The sequence below is a fragment of the Schistocerca nitens genome, chromosome 2 (assembly GCF_023898315.1).
Source record: "Schistocerca nitens isolate TAMUIC-IGC-003100 chromosome 2, iqSchNite1.1, whole genome shotgun sequence".
In the NCBI taxonomy this organism is placed as follows: Eukaryota; Metazoa; Arthropoda; class Insecta; order Orthoptera; family Acrididae; genus Schistocerca; species Schistocerca nitens.
Window position 1 is genome coordinate 863,889,044 of NC_064615.1, and position 19,614 is coordinate 863,908,657.

The 19,614-nt window shown below is 39.6% G+C and overlaps 1 protein-coding gene across 3 annotated transcripts in view; it reads left to right on the top strand.

The window, feature by feature from the left end:
- Positions 1–19,614, top strand: part of LOC126237137 (inactive ubiquitin carboxyl-terminal hydrolase MINDY-4B) — a 517,352-nt gene that overhangs the window by 295,535 nt on the left and 202,203 nt on the right. The window lies entirely within an intron of this gene.

A 19,614-nucleotide genomic window follows, 5' to 3' on the forward strand; every position in this document is an offset into this window, starting at 1 on the left:
TCTGCAGTGTCGCAGAAGGAACATCTAGCTTCTTGTAGCCATGTTACGCGGCCTCTTGATCTGTTGATAATAGCGTCTTTGTCTCCTTGAAGGCATTCTTGACTAACACCAGCTCACTAGTCCCAATCTCAAAGATAACTAACGTTAATAATCATCTTGGGGTTGAAGCTCTTCTCTTCCGTGTTTGCTTTAACAATATGTATGTTTTTGGATAGGGTCCGCCTTTAGCAAAACACATTTTTTGTTTTTTAACCCAAACATGTTTCACTGCAGTTGCAACACCTTCAGTGGGCCTTTATTTTCCATCTTTCAAGATAAAAAGTGTTCTTTGCTGTTTGTATACATGTAGCTATGAGGTTTTAAATCGTAATTACAGAAATTTGAAAAAACACATAAATTACGAATTCATACCTTTTTACCACATGGTCTGGTTTCTCTGATGTGTTGTGTTTCTACAGTGACAGTTTTTTTTGCACAATTTGTCATCTGCAACCACTTATACCTTAAAGTAGACAAATTGTTTAAGCCAAAATTACGATTTGAAAACTTGTTATCTCTATGTCTGAAATTATTTAATTGTAAGTGAAACATACACATAGAATTAAATAATTTCAGACATAGAAATAACAAGTTTTCAAATCGTAATTTTGGCTTAAACAATTTGTCTACTTTAAGGTATAAGTGGTTGCAGATGACAAATTGTGCAAAAAAAAAACTGTCACTGTAGAAACACAACACATCAGAAAAACCACACCATGTGGTAAAAAGGTATGAATTGGTAATTTATGTGTTTTTTTCAAATATCTCTAATTACGATTTAAAAACTAATAGCTACATGTATAGAACAGCAAAGAACACTTTTTATCTTTAACAGATGGAAAATAAAAGCACTCTGAAGGTGCTGCAACTGCAGTGAAACATGTTTGGGTTAAAAAACAAAAAATGTGTTTTGCTAAAGGCGGACCCTATCCAAAAACATACATATAATTAACGTTCACGACAGTTAAAGCGTATATTTAAAGCAATCTTGATCTGCATCCTCATAGTGGCGCCACCCTTATGCGACTGGAGAGAAACTTGAATAGCCATCATCTTTCACATGTAGAAACATGCCTACCAACTTTGGTTTATGTCACACAACTCCTTCTTCCTGTGTTAATTTTTTTCCTTCAGTGTATATAATTTTAATATTATACAAAACACTGGCAAGTCTTTTACGTAGTTAAAAGTCTTTAGTGGTTTGATCATACAGTTTTACTGCTGCAGACGCGAAGTTGTGAATATTTTATCTTTCCACAGTATGAAAGATCGATTCGTGACGTTGACAGTTCTGCTACTTGAGATGGTCAGGTGATTGCTAGTACTTGGCAGTACTCTGCCTTCCAAACATCTCTGAGTCTCATAATTACTAACCAATGTACCGTGACCCTTCTCTGCTGCAGTGCAACTCGCAACTATCACAACTTTCTGATCTCTTCACCGCGCTAAAGCTGTGCACGTACGTACACACACACACAAACACACACTTTTTTTTTATTTTCTTGGATGGGACAACGGCTAAAATTGCCTTAGAAATAAATTAAAAATAGTTTCCGTCCCGTCGGTTCCGATCAAGGTTTTCGGGAGGTTTCCCTTCGTTGCTAGGCGAGCGCTGCAACTGGAAGTGCCGTCCCAACATATCCCATTTGGGATTCCCTCTGTCCCACTCCCAGAGTGTTGGGATATTTGGCTGAAGAGAACAGAGTTCACTCTGCAACAGCCTGTGCAACTCTCAGGAGTAGGAAATTAAAGATCTGCAGGAACAAAAACAAAATTCGTCGTTTCAAAAGTGTTTAGCAACATCAAAAACTCTACTTTACTCCATCAGTCATACTATTCCATGACTTACACAAAACTGAATGTCTGACATTGCCGGTGTGTCCACTACATCGTTTTACAATATACTATCCATTTTTCATAAAACATTAAAGTTTTAACAAGTTTGTGGTTCACAATCATTTCACATTCTGTTTACAGTGTTAGATTTGATGCTACATGGAGTCTAGTACTTTGCACTAGAGGTGAAGGCTCGTTTGTTTTCGGATGGGTGGAAATGTTCTTTAGATAGATGTAGCACAGTCACGTCAGTCGAACCTGCCCTACGCTTATCCCAGCCTTATCGCGCCTGGCCAGATCCGCGTGTGTTTCCCTGCTAGTGCGCAGTTAATTCGTTCCGTTCTATACCGGGAACACCCGGTCTGGCGTGCACAATCTCCTGTTGCAGCTTTAACTCACAGAGAACTCTGGCAAGGGTTTCTCAAAAGGAGACTCTCGTTTCGTGACGCAACAGATAGGAGTTTTCTCGTTTATTTTGTAGCACTTCATCTTCTAAATCAAAAAGCCGTCAGAGATGACTATATAACTGGACCCGTAAAAATAAAAGGGAACATAACGCCTTTCGATAAACCGTCTTGTTGTAGAAATTCTTTTGGTAACAAACTTTCTATAGCCAAGATCGCATAAATTCATGTTTATTTTCGACGACTAGTTTCGAAGGCTTTGCTCTCATCTTCTGGTCTTCAGAAATATTTGTTAGAAAACGTTTTCATTGTGAGTTGTAACTTCATGCCAATTTGTCTTACTTGTTCGTAAAATGTAGCACATTTTGCAAAGGTTGGTCAGAAATAAAACGTTCACAATCAAAAAGCATCTTGTGGACATTGTTATGTCCATGTATGCCGCGTTCCCAGATGATTGTTAAGTCTTTAAAAACAGAATATACAATGAAATTAACACGTTTTGTAACAAACATTTTTGAAGACCAGATGACAATAACGCCTGTCGAAACCCGTTGTTGAAAATAAAGAAGCATTTGTGAGGTCTTGGCTATAGAATCGTTTTAACCAAGTAAAACAGATCGCCCTGTCTCATTTCTCAAAATGTGAAATTTCAACGAAATTATTTTGTTGTATTTTTCAGCTACAATTCATTCAGATGGTATCTAAAGCTGTTTCGACTTCTTCACATGTCATCAGCAGACAATTTGAATGTGTTACCTAGTACCTGTAAAGCACTGTTAGCTCGTTTGGAAGTCTTAATTGTTTGAATGGCAATAATCAACATGTTCTTGTACTGTCAGGTGGTTCTAATACAAATTTCTCAAACCAGATTGACATAAAAATCACGACAATCTCAGTTATACATTTCTCTGTTAGGTTGAAAGGGTACAGTACCGCCCGACATTGAAAATAGGTACAAAATACTTCATTATTCTTGTCAGAACAACACATTTTTTGTGTAAAAATAACTCAATTTCAATTAATGCAGCGAAACCGGATACCAGTGTGGGAAAGAATGACAATTTATTTATTTAATTGATCGCATGTGCACTCCCACAAAGTAAATCCCTACATCCAGTTTGGTGAGATCTGTGAAATGAATGAATGTATGGTTGTCTGCTAACCACAGATAGTGAATGTGAATATATGATCATCTTTGAGTCGATCCTTTGGCCACCTTTGGTGGGACCAAAGACATGAAATTTACCAGAGCTTTGAGCGCCTGAAATGTGGTTGACCAATACGGTGGCAAGGTGCTTCCCCCACCTCGACAGAGGTGCGAGATGACCTACAGAACGGCCATATTTCAGCACTCTGCCGCTGGATCTTGTGCTGTTAAGACCTGTTTTAGTTGTGCTCCGTAATGACGAAATAGTGGAGACATGGTATGCTTGTGGAATATTTAAGAGTAGTTTGAACTAATAATTTCTCTATCTCAGGAACTTTTGTGGGGAGAATTAAATGTCAGGCAGGTAACATTAATGGGATTGTAGTAATCTTCGGAAGTGACCAACGGTCACAATGAAACCACGTGTAGCAATAAGTTGAAATATTTCCGTGTGCTTAAGTTAAGCTGAATTACTAGCGTGTGTACAATAAGTTGAAATATTTAAGAAATAGCGTGTGTACCATAAGCTGAAATATTTAAGAAACGGCGTGTGCAGGACTTGAAATTAGAGACGAGTACTTCCATGTGGTGAGTACTGTGTGAGTCTCAATCTGTGTATGAGACATAGGATAAAGAGAAGTACTCGTCCATGGTATCAGTTGAGGACTCGCGTGTGTGATGAATATGTTCTTAATGTTATTCCGTGTGACGCTAGATTTAAACTCTGAGAGAGAATCAAGGTGAGTCGGCCGTCTATCCAGCAACGCCACTTGGCTTGCATTGCACAGGAAGACGTGCATATATCTCCAGAGTTCATAGTAGGAAAGTAGAATTACAAAGTGGGGCAGTGTCGTGTGAAACTGGGATAAATATTAATTGAAGTGGGAAAGCTGAAAGTGATAGTGTTGTGACTATTTAGTGTTGTATTTCATGTTGCAGTGTGATGTATGTCATGTAATTTTGGGTATGTGTGGTTTGCATGGGAGAGTAGCAAGGTAGTTTCAAAAGATTAGTGGGTTATGCTTGTTCCTTCTGTGTCGCTCGATCTGGAGGAAAGTTTCGTGATGATGATTGTGAGAGTCGAAGTGTGAGGTATAATGAAAGATCCACCATCCTATCCAGAAAGTGTACTGTAGCGTTAAATAAATTACGAGACCATAATATAGAGATTCACTAATGTAAAGTCATGCCCACTGGGCGGAATTTCTCATATGTTATTGTTGTAGGTTATAGGATTTGTGTGTTTAGGTTAGAGAATTTATCGGAATAAATAAGATAGTGAAAAGAAAAAATTGGTGGCCTTTTCCATTGAATTGTATGTTGTCATAATGTCCCGAATTTATAATGTGTGCGCCATTCATATTCAGTGGGATGGCCACGTGTTAATAAAAGCCGTTAAATAAAAGACAAAAAGAAAATGTGGTATTGCCAATGCGTAGTGTACAGTCAGAGTTCTGTAATTCACTGATAGTCAGATATGCGTTTCCGTTGCGTATTATTCATACAGGAGGATAATTTGTAACTAAATAGTAAGATACGAGAGTTCATGTTACTCGATAAATTAAGAAAGAATCCACTCGCTTGGCAGACCACACATCTTGCAGGCCTGACTGCTTGATGCCACAGTATGAGTAAGGCATGTGGGTGCCTCTCAAGGTTATTTGAAGACAACAGTTAACGCACTTACACGAGTTAAAATTAAATGTACACCTTTCGTCCGACAAATGGATAGGCAGATTATGAAATTTAGTCACTTTACGTATTTTGCTTGCAAAAGCAGCTCAGTAACGATAAAACTTATCAATAAAACTAATGTCGTGAGAATAGGACAAAACAAGTTTTAAAAATTTAAAATGGCATGACGTTTACAATGAGTTTAACTCAAATACGAGTGTTCAATATATTAACCGATAACTATTTCTATTCTTCAGACTTTGTTTCCATATAATTAATGTATGGAAATGGCGAAGAAATGTTGTATTGCAGAAAGAATAAACGCGGCTCCAGTTAAAAAAAGAAAGTGCTACAATTATCAGTTACACTGGTGCGCACTGATATTATAATCAATACTTTAACATATTAAGAAAAGTTTAAATGTTTCTTCAACTGCACACATCTACTCTCAAACTGAAAGCTCAGACACATTAAATCAACATCTAGCATTGTTTGAATAGGACAAACAGCATTTCATTTCAGATACAAGCACATTCTATGTCACACTCACAATCAGTTTCGCCTACAATTGCTACCATAATACATTGAGCTTACCCTTTCCTTATTTACCGGCCAACGTTATCAGAGTTGCCCTCAAACGACAACAATTCCGCAGTGCAAACGAAGTTGCCTCCCAGCGGGAAAAACTGCTTACCCAAATTACTGTTTGCTTCTAATACACTTCGGTAAAAACCTGTTTCAACACTTCGAGGAATTTTAAACACGACAGCCAATCTTTTGGTCTGACAGAAGAAATATCGAGTTGCACTGCAGATCTCTCCTGTTTCAGCTACTTCCTAAAGATTTCGAGATTGTGTGGTGCTGTAATAAACAGTTTTGATAACTTCAGGGTGTTTCAGTAGTTAATGAAATGGTGAAAACTATGGGACCTTACGTGAAAGTGTTGCAAGGAACATTTTTTTTCTCTTTTTACAAGGCAATGTCTTGGCCTGGAGCCGTCAACGGAAATGTTCAATGATTCGCTGTGTGAATGTATTTGACTGTATGAATATTACTGAAATAACTATTGAATTCTGTCTTTTTGTCCGAATATCTTACTGAAAGAAGACATTTGGTTTGTACCCCAAGGGATACTTTCCAAAACGAATTTTTAAGTCATATTTTTCGCCTTATTACAAATAAGAACTGATGAAGCACCGTTTGGAAATGAGTATACAGAAAAGAGAAAACAACATAGTTGCTTATAATACTTCTGCTTTATGATATTGTAGAAACGTGAAACTCAAAGTTATCTCGGATTTCACAACTAACCCTTCCTCTTCAAAATAAGTTTCCTTTCCATTCTTGTCTCACGTATTCTCTCTGTCCTTAAAGATACGTTACTAATTATTATTATGATTTTATTGATACAATGTTTGCACGTTTATTTCGATAAAGTAGTATGTCACCATTATTATTACAAAGTGAAATTCCCAGTAACTGACCAGCTTTATCGTCATACATTTTTCCCATAATAACACTGTACATGAAATTTATTTCTCAATGATGATATCTAGCGAGCCGCAGAATGAAATCAACATAATGATGTAACTATATCCGTATTTTACTTCACATCTGCTTATTAACTACATAATGTTGGTACATTCTAGTTCAGCGCTGGGTTCTCTGATTCATCATGCAACATTGTATAAAGATGACTAAATGACAGTCTAGAGGAACTTCATTCGAACGAGATTTTAGCGACTGATCTGTAATATCATACTGATTCAATGTAACTATCAGAAGACAAAGAGTTCAATCTTAAGATTGGGTCCTTTTTTAACGAATCAAGTTGCAAGTCTCCCTTCCACGACCCATTAAAAAATACTGTATGTGCGTAGATATACCAAAAGTTCATAAAATTAATTATTTGAATATCCAGTTATGAATGTTTGATTTTCCGAAAAACAGTTTTCTGCCGTTTTTATACCGACTGGGCCAGAGATAAGAGAAGGCGTCGCGGAACGTCAGCTGCGCGTGTGCCAAGTCGGTGAGGTACGTAGCAACCTGTACTGTCCAGCCTCGTCTGGACTATCTTGACGCGTTAATAACTGATTGCAGGCACACACCTGAACTAATACTATACCCTCTACGGTAAGAGAAAATCCCTGACAGGTAATGTGAGCTCTGCGCCACTGCTTTGCATGTCTTCCGTGATCAATCAGGCAACAGAATTTTGTTTTCGTTATTGTAACAACCTCTGTTGCCCCACTGTTAGGCTGCTATGGGTTGCAGTCTATGTTGCGGCTTCTGCTTGCAATTCGCAGTTGAATGCTGCCATGTTGTACTGGTCGATTTCGAGCGACTTTTCGTTGTTCTGTTGGTAAACATGTCTGAACAGTATCTATACAGTGCTGCCCCTGTCGGATATTTAGTCTCATCAGATGTCAAAAGGGCTAAACTTGTTTTTCTAGTGTAGACAATTATTTATTTTGTGTAAAAATATATTACAAAACTCGTATTTACTTTTGCCATAAGGACATAATAAATCTTAAAAATTGCATTTGGTGAATCTGTTATAAGTAAAACAAGGTTTTACTTATACTGTTTTACGAGTCGTACTGAGAGGCACCCACTTGCCTTTCTCATACTGTGGCATCAAGCAGTCAGGCCTGCAAGATGAGTGGTTTGCCAAGCGAGTGGATTCTTCCTTAATTTATCGAGCAACATGAATTCTCGTATCTTACTATTTAGTTACAAATTATCCTCCTGCATGAATAATACGCAACGGAAACACGCATCTGACTATCAGTGATTTATAGAACTCTGACTGCACACTACGCACTGGCAATACCACATTTACTTTTTGTCTTTGATTTAACGGCTTTTATATAAATTCGGGACATTATGACAACATACAATTTAATGAAAAAGGCCACCAATCTCTTTCTATTCACTATCTGATTTATTCCTAAACACACAAATTCTACATCCTACAACAAAATCACATGAGAAATTCCGCCCAGTGGGCATGGCTTTACGTTAGTGAATCTCTATACTATGGTCTCGTAATCTATTTACCGCAACAGTGCACTCCCTGGATCGGATGGTGGATCTTTTATTATACCTCACACTTCGCCTCTCACAATCATCCTCACGAAACTTTCCTCCAGATCGAGCGATACAGAAGGAACAGGCATACCCACAAATCTTTCGAAACTACCTTGCTACCCCCATGCAAAACACACATACCCAAATTACATGACATATACAACACAACAATATGAAATACAACACAAAGAACTGTTACAACATCATCACTTTCCGCTTTCCCACTTCAATCAATATCTATCCCAGTTTCACACGACACTGCCCCACTTTGTAATTCTACTTTCCTACTGTGAACTCTGGAGATAAACGCACGTCTTCCTGTGCAATGCAAGCCAAGTGGCGTTGCTGGAAAAACGGCCGACTCACCTTGATTCTCTCTCAGAGTTTAAATTTAGCGTCACACGGAATGATATTTCTTAAATACTTCAACTTATGATACACACGCTATTTCTTAAATATTTCAGCTTATTGTACACACGCTATTAATTCTTAAATATTTCAGCTTATTGTACACACGCTAGTATCTCAACTTAAAACTACACGTGGGCTCATTGTGACCGTTGGTTTACTACAATCCCCTTAAAATTACCTGCCTCACTTTGTAATTTTCCCCACAAAAGTTCCTGGGGAAGAGAAATGATTAGTTCTAACTACTCTTAAATATTCCACATCCATACCATGCCTCCACATTTTCATTACGGAGCACAACAAAAAAACAGGTCTTTACAGCAGAAGGTTCAGCGCCAGAGTGCCGAAACATGGCCGTATTCCGGTTCTCTCGCACCTCTGTCGAAGTGGGAGAAGCACCTTGCTACCTTATTGGTCAGCCACATTTCAGACGCTCAAAGCTCTGGTAACTTCCATCTCTTTGGTCCCACCAAAGGTGGCGAAAGGATCGACTCAAAGATGATCATATATTCCCATTCACTATCTGTGGTTAGCAGACGACCATACATTCATTCAGTTCACAGATCTCACCAAACTGGATGTAGGGATTTATTTTGAGGGAGTGCACATGTGATCAATTAAATAAATAAATTGTCATTCTTTCCCACACTGGTATCCGGCTTCACTGTATTAATTGAAATTTGAGTTACTTTTACACAAAAAATGTGTTGTTCTGACAAGAATTTCGTACCTATTTTCAATGTTGGGCGGTACTGTACCCTTTCACCACCGGCTACCCATACAGAAAAAAATGGCACGGTACTATCCTTGCAATGCGAGGGTAGTTCCGAACATTTTTTTAAGAAAACTGTATTAAAACAAACGTAGCAATTCATCAAAATAACCAGGAGGAGACCTTAGCCCCTGGTGACCTCAAATAGACGACCAAATTATTGACAGTTGTTGCATTATTGTACTCTCCACAATCCGGAGTAACGTACACATACAAATATATAACAATCCACATGACAAATAAAACATCACATCATAGAAATGAAAAAATAATATGGAGATAAAAATTTGCTTTAGTTACTGGGATCTTCGTTATTTTTATGAGTAATCCAAATTTCAATAATTCTAAAACAAATAAAAAAAATACTAATTGTACTCGTGAAATTTTAAATAGCTCACCGTCCAAACACAGAGCAAGTAATCTGACATTCATAAATTGCGCTGTAAAAACCCTTACACAGCAAAGTCTAAATACAAAACAAAATCAACAAAAGAAAAAAAAATTCGTACACTAGTTACACGTAGAATGTCAGGCTCCATACCATTACTCTAAAATATACCTCAAACCTACAGAGAAATAAAAACTGAGAAGAAAAACAATGAAATATACCACAAGTTACATACTGGTTACGTAATATAGTTCGTCTAAGACATCATGTCATACCTCATTAACTATCATCACCTAAACAATTGCCACAGCTACTCGACAGTGAGTTTAACCTTATCCTATATCCATCAGTACAAATACCTGCTGCTGAGCTAGTCAGTCCATCAACTTTGATCAATACTCGCAATAAATAGTTAGCAATAAGTGCTTGAATCTACCAGTAGCTCTCTTATCTTACTCTACTGTTCATTTCTCTGTTGTCACACATATAGACGACAAGAACTTGCATTTCGACTAGCCTTCGTTACACTTTAATGTGAAATATCACCACTGTGATAATAAAAATAAGTGGCTTCAGTCAAAACACCAACAAGATTATTACTATGCACGACATCAAAATACATCAGTTAATTCCGATATTTGTTGTGCAATGCAAACTCTTGTCCCCTGTGACAATCTTACTGATCAATGCTACATGAACCGCTACGTTAGTATTACGCCACTGGCTTATAATTAAAGCATCATTGTACCAAATATTCTAATAAACATGCTACGTGAACTTGATAACCCAGAACAAACAAAAAAAAACTAACTATTCTAAACACAAATATTAATAAAATACAATTACGCTTGCTGTCCCTTCAGGAATGAAACATATAAAAAAAACATTTACACAATTACAAATACATTATTCCCTATCTTGCGAGTCACACGGAAACATTTCATTCTGTGATTTTCTTGGGGTCAAAAGGTTGCTGATAGTTTTCCTAGAACCACTGTCTCGGTGTCAAAGCTCTCCCATGGTTACCCGGACGAAAGTCTTTGAGTCACTCAATTCGGCATTTTGAACACGCACTGAACAGTAAACTGTATCTCTCATTAAACACAAATGTCATAGTCACTCTCAGAGTACCATCCACACGAATCTGTTCGTCCAAAAAATGGCCCTACAACTACTATTACCCACGGTTCTGTCCTTTCAGTTCATGGTGTAATTAAAAGTCGTAAGTTTCAACAAACAGCACTTATTCCCGCGCCAATTCAAGAAATGTCTCCTACTACAGACGCAAATGTCAATGTCCCACTCTAGTATCTTGCCTTCATACAATAATTGTTCACCATACGACAACTGTCCTCTAAGTATACCAAGTGTCCCACATGCAATTCACAAAGCACACTTAACAAGTCACTGTCAAAAGTTTATGGATCCCACCATTCAGTGGTCAAGACACAACAAAACAATCGTCCTGTCTGCTACAGACAAAATCTTTTCCCCCACTCACAACGTGGAAACACCAGTCCTTCACTTTCCACATTATGGAAAGTCGCAGTCATCTTGTTTCACGGCTCCACAGTCCAGTACTAGTTATTAGCTGCTGGTAAAAAAAAAAAATGCTCGCCGGGCTCTGCCGCGCCTCGTCCATTCTGCAGTAGCGCCGCTGCGCGCGCCGTTGAGCAGAAGAAACCACCCGCTGTTGCCTCCGCGGGATACCTTCCCCAGTCGTAAGGGTGGCGGAACTCATGAATGGCCAGTGATACGTGCGTGTCGCCCCAGGCCGTTGACCTGCTGTAGCGGGCGCGTGGAGTGTACCTCGTCCGACAGTGGAGTGGGGAGTGCCGCGGCTGTGTCGCCTGTCGTCATGGCGACGTCAGCTCGGCCCGTTAGCGGTATGGGCGTTACGACACCCAATTAGCCAGATCTTCCGTGCATCTCGCAACATTACAGACAAAAGGAAATTCTTACATTAAAATTATACACCCTAGTTTTCTACACATACAACATCAACATTTATCTCTTTTCTATAGACAGCCCACACTCGTGCTATTCATTGTACCTGTCGTCCCTCATACAAAACATGAAAGTGTAAAAAAAAAAAACAAAAGGAATAATAAACAATCTATACTGCTCATAATTACAATATCAAATAGTAGGCTACTCTATCATCCTATCACAGTGAAAGTGTTCGAAACTGTTTATTCTAAAACTACAATATACAATGAACTTTTGTGCTTGTGACAGACTGAAATTAATACCCCTTGAAAGTGCTCTAACAAAAAATAAGAATAATCCACAAGGCTCACAATTACCTACCACATGTTATTAAATAGTAAACTACTTTAACATCCTAACACAACAAACATTTTAGAAACTGATGACTCTAAATCTACAACATACAATGCACCTTTGTGCTTGTGACTGACTGAAATTAGTATCTTTCTATATATTTTACCTTTTTTTTTATTATATATAACAACATTTCTAGGACATGTATGAACCATCCACATGATGTCAGATCCTGACCTGCCATCGAGGTTCATCCCAATCAAACAATACATAATAATGTTTTAGTTACAGATCGGTAGCATCCCCTTTACAGGAGTGTGCACATTGATCACACTACTCTACGACTCTCACTCACCAGACATCACATTTTCCCTCTCATTCAATCCATTAATACACTAACAGAATAGGTCTAGAAGTCAGCTAACCTTAACACCACCACACTCACTCCAACATACCATACCTTTGCTCCCTTATACTCAATCACATAACACATGAAGCTGCTTCGGAGATAGCTTTCCAGTCTCCGAATTCGTCCTTTCACTCTGGCACCTCTCTCCATCGGCTTACCTCCGCATTCGCTTTACCCATTAATCATTCTGCTAAACACCAACTTAGAATTGCGACATTTCATCTAAGAACAAAAAATACACAAATTAATCAACCTGCAAAATAACTGTACACATTCTTGGTACCGTTTTGATTGGTTATACTGGTACCAGGCTTCAACAACAACAACAAATATTATTTTTGCCAAATCGCATATTTTATGGTAAGAATTAGATTTTACATTTATATTACATCTTACGTCAGTATTCCACAACGTTCCCCATCTGGGTCTCATACTCCCTTTACATCCTTTCACATTGTGCAGTTGTCCTCATCTCTTCATTCGTATTTCGGCTCTCCGTCCGTCCATTACTCCATCATTTCCTGGTCTTCCTTCGCCATTGGCATCAATCTCTATTGCAGCATACACAGGCCTCTCTGTAACATACATCTAAGACATCTCCACATTATTCAATTCTACTCACCTTTATTTACCACTGTTTCATCACGTCGAATCTCTCTTTATTAATCACCTTGCTTCACGTCGCTTCTCCTCATATACCACCTTTATCCACTACTATTTATCACGTCGCTTCTCTATCTACCATCTTTATTCACTCATTAATCATCACGTCGTTTCTGCTTGATCCTCATTCATATGACAAAAAATACGTACATACACCACTCTGTCGACTCCTGTTCATGACTCATTTGACCAGTCTATTCCGTCATACTTCCTGACATCCCGCCTGAAAATTCTTACGTTCAATTTGACCCTGCACAACGTTACACACCACAAATAAATACACTGACTATTTACCATAAATTGACTACTTTAGATCTATCCTTAACTTTTCCATAATTTGATGTTAGAAATGTGATGAAGCCCACGAGATTGTTTTCCTTTGATCGTCTCAATCAGTACAGCATTTTCATGGACAATCCGCCTCACTCTGAATGGTCCACTGTACACCGTAAAGAATTTGCTAGTTAGGAATCTGTGCTTCTTCGATAATCGATGAGTTTTTATTAGAACCTTGTCTCCTACTGCCAATTCGATCTTACAGATCTTTCCTTTCTGCTTCTCCTGCCTATCCTTAGCTGCTTTCTTAATTCGCTCTATCGCAACCTTGACAATTTCTGTGTGCCTTTGCTTTCCTGATCGCGGAAAATCTACCAGCTCCCTGACTCGATCTGGTGGTGGTTCATTCTTTAGTACCGTAATTGGTGATAAACCAGTTGCTCCATGTGGTAGCTCATTGAGGATGTCCTGAAAATCTTTGAGAAAAATACTCCAACTTCTATGTTGCCTATGGCAATAGATCTTACACAATTTTCCCAGTTCTTTTACTACTCTTTCACTGGGGTTACTTGCAGCATGGTATCGGGATATGAACACCGGTTTTATCCTTCTTCTCTTCAGTGTGGTTAGCCATTGTCTGGATCTATATTGCGGTCCATTGTCAGCAATGAACTTTTCTACAGTTCCTACTTCTCGCAAAAAGTTTTTAACGATTGCTGCTGCTACTGTCCTTCCTGTCGCACGTTTCAATGCGGTAAAGGTCACATACTTTGACACCAATTCCACTGCTACTAAAACATATCTATATCCCTGCACTGACTTAGGTAGCGGGCCAAACAAATCTGTTGCTCCGAATTCCCTCAGTCTACCTGGCACGATCGGAAAAAGCGGTGCTTTGCATGAGATAGTTAACGATTTTGCCTTCTGGCACAATTTGCAACTACCAAGCACGTTCTTGATCCTCCTCTCCATACTAATGAAATAAACTGATTCCCTTAACTTCTTACAGCATTTCCTTGCCCCGTAATGCCCGTAACTTAGGTGCGTGTACCAGATCAACTTGTTGACTATTTCATTTGGTATACACAACACCCAGTCTTGTGTGTTCGGATTTCTACGGTAGAAAAGGACCCCGTTTTGAATTGTATAAAAGCGCGCTATATTGGCATCTAAGTTCGCTCTAACTCTGTCCTTCACCATTCTCCATGACGCGTCTTTATCCTGCTCTTTCGCGATATTTGTGAGTACCGCCCCTATGTATTTCTCGAACGGCACGCCCTGCATATACAATATATCATATCTGTTTTCGTTTACCTCCTCATCAAAGCATTGACCGTGACCTACTGGATTCCTTGACAACGCATCTGCCACTATATTCAGTGGCCCAGGAATATACATGACCGAAAACTGAAACTCCTGTAAATAGAGTGCCCACCTAGCGAGTCGTCTATGGTTAAGTTTGGCCGACATCAGAAACTGTAGTGACTTGTGGTCAGTATAGATTTTAGTATGCCTTCCATACAAATAGTATCTAAACTTACTGAAACCCCATACTATTGCCAAAGCTTCAAGCTCAGTTACCGTGTAATTTCTCTCAGCTTTGCTAAGCACTCGGCTCGCAAATGCAATAGGTTGTTGTATTACTTCTCCTCCTTGCTCTTGCTCTTGGAACAATGTTACCCCAAGTCCACTACGGGAACTGTCCGTGGCCATACAAAACTCTTTCCCTAGGTCTGGATGCCCGAGAAGAGGTGCCGATAGCAGTGCCTTCTTTAACGCCTCATATTCTTCCTGCGCGACAGGGTCCCAATACCATACCGTTTTCTTTCCAGTCAGCTGACATAGTCTAGGTGTCGCTGCACCCCCAATCTTAATGAACCTCCTGTAAAAATTGATTAATCCTAAATAACCCCGTAGCTGACGTTTTGTTCTCGGCACCGGAAAATCTCTGATTGCTTCGAGTTTGTCTGGATTTGGTCTTATTCCCTCTGGCGTCACAATGTGACCTAAAAACTCGATTTCTTTTCGTCCAAATTCTGATTTTCCCAAATTCACGGTCACCCCATGTCTCTCCAGTGCACCGAGCAATATGCCTAACGTTCTATTGTGGTCTTCCCAGTTTCTTTCTGCTATCAGGACATCATCCACGTACTGTGTTACCTTGTCTTTTATTTCATTAGGAATGACAGTATTTAGCGCTCTGATAAATGCCGCGGATGATACATTTAACCCAAATGGTAGTTTCCGGAATTGATACGATTTCCCGTAGCACAAGAAAGCAGTGTATTTTCTACACCCCCGATCTAACTCCACCTGCCAGAAACTCATTCTCAAATCGACTGAGCTGAGAACTCTGATCCCGTGGAACTTTTGTAGCAATTCGTCAAGTGTCTGCGGCCGATCTGTCTCTGGCTCTATTATCTTATTAATCCTTCTTGCGTCCAAGACTAATCTAATTGACCCATCCTTTTTTTCAACACAAACTAAAGGGCTGTTGTACGGACTGGATGCTGATTCGATAATCCCTTGTTGTAGCATGCTTTCGATCTCAGCTTCCACTCTTTCTTTGTACACAACAGGTATCGGGTACACTTGGGCCCTAAACTGTTTATGTGGCTTGACCTTGAATCTATACACAAAATTTCTTATTGTACCCGCAGCATGTTTAAATACCCTTCTATTCTCGTATAAAATTTTCTGCAATTCCCCGTAGACCGTGGTCCCTCGTAAATGCCAGATTTTCTCCCTGACCTCCTCCTCCAAACATTTATGAATTTCCTTCTTCTCTTGTTCGAACCCCTTATTCTGTGCCTGTCTACCGGACTTTACTGCCAGACATAATGCTAAGTGTGCGTTATCTTTACCATGTAAGCAATCGTAGAATCTTAATGTAATTTCCTCCGAATCTCGTTTCAACTCCATCGAACCATTTCTCATGTTAACGACTGCTTTATATTGGTTCAAAAAATTAACGCCTAATATCCCTTCAACAGTTAGAGATGACACAATCATGAACACTGTACTAAACCTCTTCGCCTGGCACACAAAGTCTACCTGCGCTTGTAACTTCACCTCAATTCCCTTTCCTGTAATTGCCCCTCTCACTGTTGTCCTTTGCAATGGCAACGTTAGCCATGGTTTTGTAAGACTACAACACTTAAACACATCTTCCCTCAAAACACTCATTACACTGCCTGTGTCGATGACACAAGGTACGATTATATTATTTATTTCTACGCTAATTATTGGGTGGACTTCACTCCCCACATCTCCTACCTCCTCTAACAGATTCTCCCTTAGTTTTCCGTAATCGATATACCTAATATTTACATCATTAATAGTCCTGGTTTGTATCCGTCTATCAAGTAGTCACCTTCTTGTCCCTCCGTCATTGTGACAATGATTGTCCTGTCGTGAACCCAATAACTGCCTATCCTCTCTTCGCCCATCATTTTCATTTTCCCTTCTTCTTCCATCTCTGTCCCATCTTCTATTTTCCCGGTTTGCTGGTCGATTTCCCCATGAATTCTGCCCCCTATTTCCTCGCCATCTTCAATTTCCGTCATTCCTCTGATTCCATGCTCTCCTGTCATTCTGATAGTTTCTACCGTTCCTATCCTCAACTCTGTCTGACCTATGAGTCATGTCGCCGTTCACAATGTTGCTCTCATTACCCAGTTCCTGTAAGAAGTGCTGAAATGACGCAGAATCGTTCAAGCCTCTGCCTGCTATCACTATATCTCTGCGCAATCTCACTGGCAACTTCGTTATACAGATCCTAATGAGCTCCCCAGTTTCGTATGGCACATTCAAATACGTGTTTCGTCTCAGCATTTCCTGATAGCACGACACTGGATCCCTTATACCCCCTTCGTTACAATTTGGCATCATCAATATGCTTTGCTTAACCTGGTCCTGCTTACTTTTCGACCAGAATTCATTTAAAAACTTGTCACAAAACATCTTGTAGCTACTACAGTCTTTAATAACCTCCTGCATTTTTGCTCTAGCCTCGTCCCTCAAATGGTTACACACAAACTTCATTTTGAGGAGCGGTCCCCACGATGAAGGTAATGAATCTTGAAATTGAGACAGCCACAGGCATGGATGTTGGTAATTATCAGGATCCGGAAAGCAAGTGTACGTTTGTACCGACACGAAGTGCCTCCTACATTCTTCTTCCGCATCTATGTTTTCCGACCTTGTGCAATACCAAGTTGGGTTTGCCACCTGTTTTATCCGACACAACCGTTCTTCTAACTCTCTGAGTTCGTCTTCCTCTTTCTGCCTATTTTCGTTTTTTGAATTTATCTCACTCTCCCTCTGCAGTCTACCTGGTGGTGTTTCACCTTCGCTTCTGCACGCTAATTGCAACTGTGCTAGTTCTTCCCTATGTTTCCTATTTGTTTCTAATTGTGCCTCTTTAAACTGAAATAGTGATTGTATCCCCTCCTGGTCGGCATAAACCTCTCGCTGCGTACTGTCAGAGCCTGTTTCGCCTCTCATACTGATCTTTTCTACATCTGCGCTAATCGTATTCATTCTGACCACCACCTCCGCAACTTCTTCCCTGTGTTTATTTAGCGCCACTTCCTGTCGGGTGACTTGAGCTTCCACGCTGTCTAATGCCCCTTGTTTATCTGCAAGTAAGTCCTCCACTATCTCTTTGATTCGCTCATCCGGCAACACGTCCCTACGTTCTGTAATATCGCTCTCTATTGCACTTATTCGTACCTCCAGATTATCGGCTTTTTCTTTCACGGCATCACATACTTGCTTCACCGCACCCAGATTCTTCTCCCCATCATCTATCCGATTATTAACTGCGGACAGACGCTCATCGATAACTGTGTGTAGCTTCTTCATTGCCTCTTTATTTCCCTTATCCATTGCCTCGAATTTTTCCTTATTTGCTTCCAATTTTTCCTTAGTTGCTTCAAATCGTTCCTTATTCTCCCTATCTCTCTCCTTATTATCTCTATCTAATCTTTCGTTAATATCTCTATTCATTGCTTCTAATCTTTCGTTAGTTGCTTCAAATCTTTCCTTATTCTCCCTATCTCTCTCCTCATTCTTTCTATCTCTCTCCTCATTCTTCCTATCTCTCTCCTCATTCTTCCTATCTCTCTCCTTATTATCTCTCACCAAACTCTGTAACAACTGTAGCATCATATCATCATTTGCAACTTTCGACGCGCTCACCTCGTTCGCCTGTGAAACCGTAGCCTCGCTAAGAGTAGCTGCACTTTCACTGCATACCTGTCCTAATCTCGGCTCGCCCGCGTCGTCGGGAAAGGCCCGCGTTTGTGGACAAAACCCGCCGCATAAAGGATTACCCAGGAGCGGTCCAGTGAACAATTCAACCCCTTCCGAGTGTTTGTCTTTCTCACTCGTTAACACATGGTCAACAGCTACTTCCTGCTGCACTGCTACGTTCACGCCAGAATCGCTATTCTCCATGGTGACTACACTTTTAGACTGCGACCTAGTTACTACGGACATTACGCAAAAAAAATTATACCACGATGTTCCAGCCTTGTACGATATAGCAATTAAAAAAAAAATAAAAGATCCTCACCAAACCAGAAAGAAATTGCAAACAAAAAAAATTTTACTTCTTAGCGCTATCACAATATATTCCATCAAAAAATAAAAAAAATCTTAACAGCAATAATCCTGGCAGGGTCGAAATTATGAGAGGCACCCACTTGCCTTTCTCATACTGTGGCATCAAGCAGTCAGGCCTGCAAGATGAGTGGTTTGCCAAGCGAGTGGATTCTTCCTTAATTTATCGAGCAACATGAATTCTCGTATCTTACTATTTAGTTACAAATTATCCTCCTGCATGAATAATACGCAACGGAAACACGCATCTGACTATCAGTGATTTATAGAACTCTGACTGCACACTACGCACTGGCAATACCACATTTACTTTTTGTCTTTGATTTAACGGCTTTTATATAAATTCGGGACATTATGACAACATACAATTTAATGAAAAAGGCCACCAATCTCTTTCTATTCACTATCTGATTTATTCCTAAACACACAAATTCTACAACCTACAACAAAATCACATGAGAAATTCCGCCCAGTGGGCATGGCTTTACGTTAGTGAATCTCTATACTATGGTCTCGTAATCTATTTACCGCAACAGTGCACTCCCTGGATCGGATGGTGGATCTTTTATTATACCTCACACTTCGCCTCTCACAATCATC